Below are 6938 nucleotides of genomic sequence, written 5' to 3'. Positions count from 1 at the left end.
CACTGTGATGCAGATAACAGAAACAAAGTGAGTCAGGTTCCGCGCATCCATTTTGGTCACCACGACCACATCCAGATATTTGTGATGGCGGCGTGTAAAATGATTGGACTCTTGTCTTCTCCGCCGTCCTCTTAATCTTTCTTTATTGTCTCTTCCCTCCTTCTCCTTCGGTGTAACAGTGTGTGTGCGTGTGTGTGTGTGTGTGTGTGCGCTCTCCACGTCCCCCAACCCAAACATGACAAGTGAGCGCGTGTGCGAGCGTGCCACATAACGCCCTTAATGACAATCTGTCTGCAATCTCGCATTTCTCCCCTTTAGCTTCTCCTGTTGATCAAGCGTGATGCTTTTCTTTTGTTGCTCTTAATGGAGGCTCAACGTCTCCGCGCACAGATCAATATGACTTTATGAAGCATTTGCTGGGCGGCGCTTTCTTCTATTTTTACAGTTTCTCATTAGCATGCTGTCTTTATTAGCCAGGGCCACCCATGTCTCCTTGTGTGTGTGTGCGTGAGTGTGTGTGTGAGTGTGTGTGTGTGCGTGTGTGTGTGAGTGTGTGTGTGTCCGTGTGTGTGTGTGTGTGCGGTATAATTAATCTGCTTGTCCTCAGCTCTGATTAAGCTCAGATTCTTCCACACAGCTGAACACTCTCCACCTCTGCACTTCTTTGGCTTCTGCTCATCACCGCCATCAAAAAGGATGATTTGGGTTGTTGTTCTAGCCCAAACCCACAAAATAGGAAACAAACAGATTTCAGAGCAACTCTTGTTGTTTCCTGTTGAAATTGAGTCATTTTTGTTTGTTTACAATTACAACAACTGAACATACATCTAATCTCCCTTTTTCTTGTGTGTTGCCCTTTAGAGAATATGAAAGGAGGAGAGGAGAGAAGAGGAGAGGAGAGGAGAGGAGAGAAGGAGGTAGAGGAGAGGAGAGGAAAGGAGAGGAGAGGAGAGGAGAGGAGAGGAGAGGAGAGGAGAAGAGGAGAGGAGAGGAGGAGAGGAGGGGGAGGAGAGGAGAGGAGAGGAGAGGAGAGGAGAGGAGAGGAGAGGAGAGGAGAGGAGAGGAGAGGAGAGGAGAGGAGGGGAGTGGAGAGCAGAGGAGAGCAGAGGAGAGGAGAGGAGAGGAGAGGAGGGGAGAGGAGAGGAGGAGAGGAGAGGAGGAGAGGAGGGGGAGGAGAGGAGAGGAGAGGAGAGGAGAGGAGGGGAGAGGAGAGGAGAGGAGGGAAGGAAAGGAGGGAGAGGAGAGGAGAGGAGAGGAGGGAAGGAAAGGAGGGAGAGGAGAGGAGAGGAGAGGAGGGAAGGAAAGGAGGGAGAGGAGAGGAGAGGAGAGGAGAGGAGAGGAGAGGAGAGGAGAGGAGGGAAGGAAAGGAGGGAGAGGAGAGGAGAGGAGAGGAGAGCAGCTCTTCCCCTCCGCCACCACTAGTCTTTGCTGTTGCATCATGGATGAGTGACGTGCATCAGCTCTCCCGATTCACACGGACGTTTTCCAGGATTTTCCAGGCATCCTTGAACCCTCCGTTCCACATACATTATCTGCTGTTACGTAACGTTTATATTGTCGTTAAACTCGCCATCGGTGTATGCTTGCAAAGACTTATGGGTATTTTATAGAAGGTATTGCAATGAACAGAACTCTTTATTGTTGATTTGTATTGACGTGTGCCCCCCTCCTCCCCCTGATTATTGATTATTGATCAAAGGAATGTGATAAATCACCTGGTTAAAAGAGAGGGGGCGCTGTTTTCAAGGGTTGTATTAAATGTCAGATAACAAGCAAATAAAAACCTTTATCTTCCACAATTTTGACTCTCATCCTGTGCAGAGTTGAAGGTAAAATAACTGGAATCAACAGATTTGTTATTATACGATATGAATCCGACCTGGTCACGCTGTGTCCCCCCCCATACAGTCAAACACTTTCTCCTTTAGTTTCCCCGAAACGTCCAACGTTTAAAGTTTCTTCCAAAGTTCCTCATGAAAAGTGCAGGAGGAGGCAGCGGCGGCAGGCCCGTCTCACACGGCGCCGATTCACCGTGTGACCAAACGAGCTGTGCTGCCACGAAACTAATGAAGTCTTTAATTTGGTTATAGTTTATTAATGTCAGAGACACCCCATCATTAATCATATTATAACACCCCTGAGTGTGCGTGCGCTCTGCATGTTTGCACATACGTGTTTCTATGGGTGTTGCTCTGTGTGTGTGTGTGTGTGCATGACTGACAGACAGAAAAGTGCACATATTTCCAGAAGCAATAATATCTCATATATTTTAAAGGACTGTCATTATCGCCGCGGGTTACCCCACGGCCCCCCATCACCAACCTCACAAACCATTTTCATTCCAAACTCATTAATATGCAAACGTATTCAAATGAGATTGTAATTAAGCATCTACTGAGTGGGAACCCTTTTCATGATAATTTATGATAAACTCCTCGGCACCTTTGATTGAGATTGATTTTTGGCGCCGGCGAGACGACCTGAATACAAAGCTACACCTGAGAGACTCGCGGGCAGAATAACACTTTAAAAACAGCAAACTTATTTCATGGCTGATTGTGCCACAATCATCTTGGAGGAGTAACAAAGATCTATTTGAATAATGCATTCCCACTGTGCTGCTGATATGCTCGGCCTAAAAAAACAACTGGAGCTCTCAGGATGTCTGTTGGAGGCACCGGGGTGACGGAGTGAGCTGTGTGATTTATAATGGAGGGGAAACCGAGCATAACTCACTTTACTCAGCATTTTATTGGAAGGCAAATGGATAACATTTCTTTAAAAGCACCTGCCTTCCCTCCTTATTCTCTACAAAGTTTAAAGAGCGTGGCAGGCGGCGCCGATCTCATTAATAAAGACGGATGATGCGTTGGTGTTTATCGGTGTTGCTGCAGCTCGCCACCAGGGGGCAGACAGGAGCAACGTGGGCTCTTGTCCAGCGGGCGTAGAAGTTGACCAGAATCTGGTTTCAGCTCCATTTGTTGTGTTTCTCCAGTATTCAGGACCAATGACGTGGGTTTGGACACGGCCGCTGCTGGGACGGAGGGGGAGTCCAGACTGGACGTGTCAGCGTGGTGCCGGATCAGAGGGCAAAGGTCAGAATCTAACAGTTATCAGTCATTGATAATCGAAGGATCGCTCCATTTCCTGTCATACCTTGTCTCCAATACGTTCATCATCTGCTTCCACCGTGACGCCCGCCTCAGAAACCTGTTTGTCATAGGTCACATGACTCAGGCTGGCAACACGCCGGCGTTTGAAAACACAAGGCGTCAAATATGACGGATGTCTTCAGAGGCTACGGTCTAATTTTTCTGAAATGGGCTGTTTTTTTTGGGCCATTAAGAACCGTGTGGTCCACATCTGGATCCTCCAGCCTGCTGGAGCGGTTTGGACGGTAATCGTCTTTGTAATTAAGTCTGCGCCGCCACCGGAGGAAAGGCATTGTTGTTTTGAAGAGCAACATCAAAGACGAAGGTAGTCTGGCAAAAGATAGCGGCGCAGCAGCCCTGCAGTACCCGCGAGCCGTATGACCGCACTCCCCGAGCTGGGGAGGAGTCCCACGGAGAGAACGGTGGGCCCCCCCCCCCATCTAAACACACACCTGCATCACTTGGACCCAAAGTTTGGAATGAACATCACAGGTATTGTTTATTAAGGTCAAAGTGATTTAGAGGCGGGACTTGGGTGGCAACAAAAGAGAAGCAAGGTGCTGTTTATTTAGCATCTCGTTAGCATGCGGACTAAATCAATACGCCTGAGTCTGCCAGCGGCGCCGCTTTGTTGTTGCTGTGTTGGATGATCGGACCGTGATGCTTGAATCTGGTCAGCGGGACCAACTTCTGCTTGTTTTTGTGCCGGCTGAACTAGAGCAGATGTCAAAATAGGTAGAAAAACAAACCAAGAAATGTTTTTTTCCCCCCAGTTTTGTGTTGTTTTTACAGTGATCTATAAAAGGTTCTGCTTTCAGAAACAGAACTATTTGATGGTGCCAACGCTTCTGTGTCCTGGACTCGCTGGATTTTCCAGCTGCAGCCTGGATTTAAACACAAGCTCCTGGAATGTGGAGCTGCAGGTGACGGTTGGCCCATCAGCAATGCTCAGAAAGTCCATAGAACTCAATAATAATTTGGGATTAGATCCACTCCCATAAAAATAAAATGAAGGAAACGAGATCACAAATTCCTCAACCAGTGAGGAAACACAGGGAACTACAGCTCCAGTGGCAGCCTCTTCAGTGCTGTGGGTGTTTGCACAAAACAGCACAAATTACAGTTAAACCATTGGTCTCTCCCATTTCCAGTTGCTGGGCACCATCAGGAAATGTAAAGCACTGAATGATGTTTGGTTTGGGATTTTACATTTCAATTTAGCCTCAGGTCTGGAAGCCATTAAGGCCTAATCTGAATCCTGGTCAGTGCTTGCTTCCTGGAGCAGAAAGTATGGTTTTATTAGCATCAAATCATACACAGCAGTGAGAAATCACGCCACACACACACACACACACACACACACACACACACACACACACACACACACACACACACACACACACACACACACACACACAGGCGCATGCTGGCAGCCCACGTCCAATAATGGTGAAACAGCATCTCATTATTGGCCATTAGATTTGTATTATGTTCATTTGAACTGGCAATACATCTCGTATTCATAAATGGAACAAAGTCGCAGCATGAATGTGACACAGCTGCATGATGGGAGCTGAGAGACAGGGCCGGGAACAAATGACACGTAAAATGAAACACTTGAAGAATGCCACTGGTGATATGTGGGCAGAACGTTTCAGAAGAAACCCGCTAACACGCCGACAGGTACGACTACTGTACGCAATTAAGCATATTTAGGCACATGGGGGCTTTGAGCAAATCTATTATTATTATGATTGGAGTTAAAATGAAAATGTGTGTGAGTGTAAAGAGGTTAAAAGGTGGAACCCCCCCCTGCATCTCTCTGGCACAGCATCTGTATTGAGTATCTTTTACTGATGGACACAGCATATTAACCGAGTCATTATCAGCCTCCCACCATATGGACTCGGGTCACAGCGGGTCAGAGCCACGGCCATCCGGTCCGCACCCCTCTAATTAGGCCAATTATGGCATCTCCATCACAAGGGCCAGTTACACAAAATGGTGTCACGCCCTCGCTGAGATTGGTGTCGCCAAACCCAAAGTGAATGGCGAGAGAACGGGGGTAACTGCAGAGCTCAGGCAGGCAATTACCCCGGGTGAGAGGGGGCAGCGGGGAGGAGCGGCCGAGTGGGGCAGAGGGCAAGTGAGGGGAGGGAAGGACGGCAGAGAGAGCGGCGCGGTGGAGAGGTGAGGGTTGAAACCCGGTCCGCGGAGAGAGCGACAGTGGAGTGGACACGGCTGACTTGAAGAGGATGAAGAGGAACAACGGTGCCCTGTTCAAGAAAATGACACAGTTTATTAATCAGGCGCTTCCCTCAGTTGCAACGTTTGGGAACCACAGCTGAGGGACAGTTAATAAAAGCCCTAGAGGTGCTGAGAGGGCGTTGTGTCCCCTGCCTGTCAAGGCCACACTGGGCCGGTGTTGTGGCTAATCTCCGGACAAACATGACAGGTGACTCAGAACGCAGCCTTAATCCTCACACACAATGTTCTCGTGGCTGCTTGATGCTTCACCAAAGGATGCTTTAACGTCTTTAACAGTGGAATCCTTCAGCCTTCAAATTGGAACTCAAGGATGACTGCAGATCGATGCGACCACTGCAGGACCACTCTGGAACAGAACAGCAGGAGGGCGTGTGTGTGTGTGTGTGTGTGTGTGGGGGGGGGGGGGGGGGGGGGTTCTGCCTCCTTTTATCAGAATAAAATAAGTCTGGGTGGAAAGAAACATGGGAATTTCCATCCAATGTGCCGCGTTACATATGTTCCAGCGGCCTGCGTTCATTTGCCACACAGCCGGGGTATCGACCACGGTGTTGGAAAAACTGGGGCTCAAGCTGGGACACAACAAGGAGGAATGAATTAGTGAAAACAAACTGTTATTGATCTGTGATTGGTTGGAATAAGCCACATGCCAGAAATCCAGTTTCAACTCATTCACCACCGACCAAATAAAAATGCAAGGAAAAATTGCATTTCACTTGGATTTACTTTTACATACCATAGTTTGTCTCGTGGAATGTGTGTTCTACGTATTGATCTTTGATCATCAGGCGTGCATCACTGTGCTGATGTTCTCAACGTTGTCTCAGAGGCATTTTTGTCATGCAAAAGTGGTTTTTCTCAGTAGGACTGAAGGTTGGTCTGTTAAATTTCACACACACACACACACACACACACACACACACACACACACACACACACACACACACACACACACACACACACACACACACACATCCTTTACCGTACTATACCAGCGTCTCTCTATATGCAGAGGAATTTTTGGTGACTGACAGCTATTTAATAAGAGACACACATGCAATCTGTTAATTTAAATTCAATTCCAAGCAATACTGAATGCTTAAATGAATGAATCAAATAATAACATGTTCTTTTATATCGCATTATATTACAAGTGAAGGACGCAGGGTAACTGTAAACAGTTTCTTGAATTGAGAGAACAAGATGTCATTGATCTATAGAGGTGCACAGCCTCGGTGTAAGTCACTTTATTTTATGTCTGGGTGAAATCATCAGTGAATTTTTTTTTGGCATCAACATAATTTATCATAACTATTCAGAGATGCATTTTCAGGGTGATAATAGATATGTCATGATGTGTTTCTCTGATAACAATTTTTTCTTTTCTTTAACTCTGTGCTGACACTGGCCACATGCAATTTATGTCCAATTTGAATCCATTTTACAGTGTCTCCCATCCTGAATTTTTCTTTCATTGAGTAAGTTAACATGGGTTTTTTGAGGAAATTAGCAGTGACCCTG

This window comes from Takifugu rubripes, chromosome 4, assembly GCF_901000725.2.
Source record: "Takifugu rubripes chromosome 4, fTakRub1.2, whole genome shotgun sequence".
Lineage (NCBI taxonomy): Eukaryota > Metazoa > Chordata > Actinopteri > Tetraodontiformes > Tetraodontidae > Takifugu > Takifugu rubripes.
The sequence above is the reverse complement of the archived record's forward strand: the minus strand, read 5'-3'. Positions refer to the sequence as shown.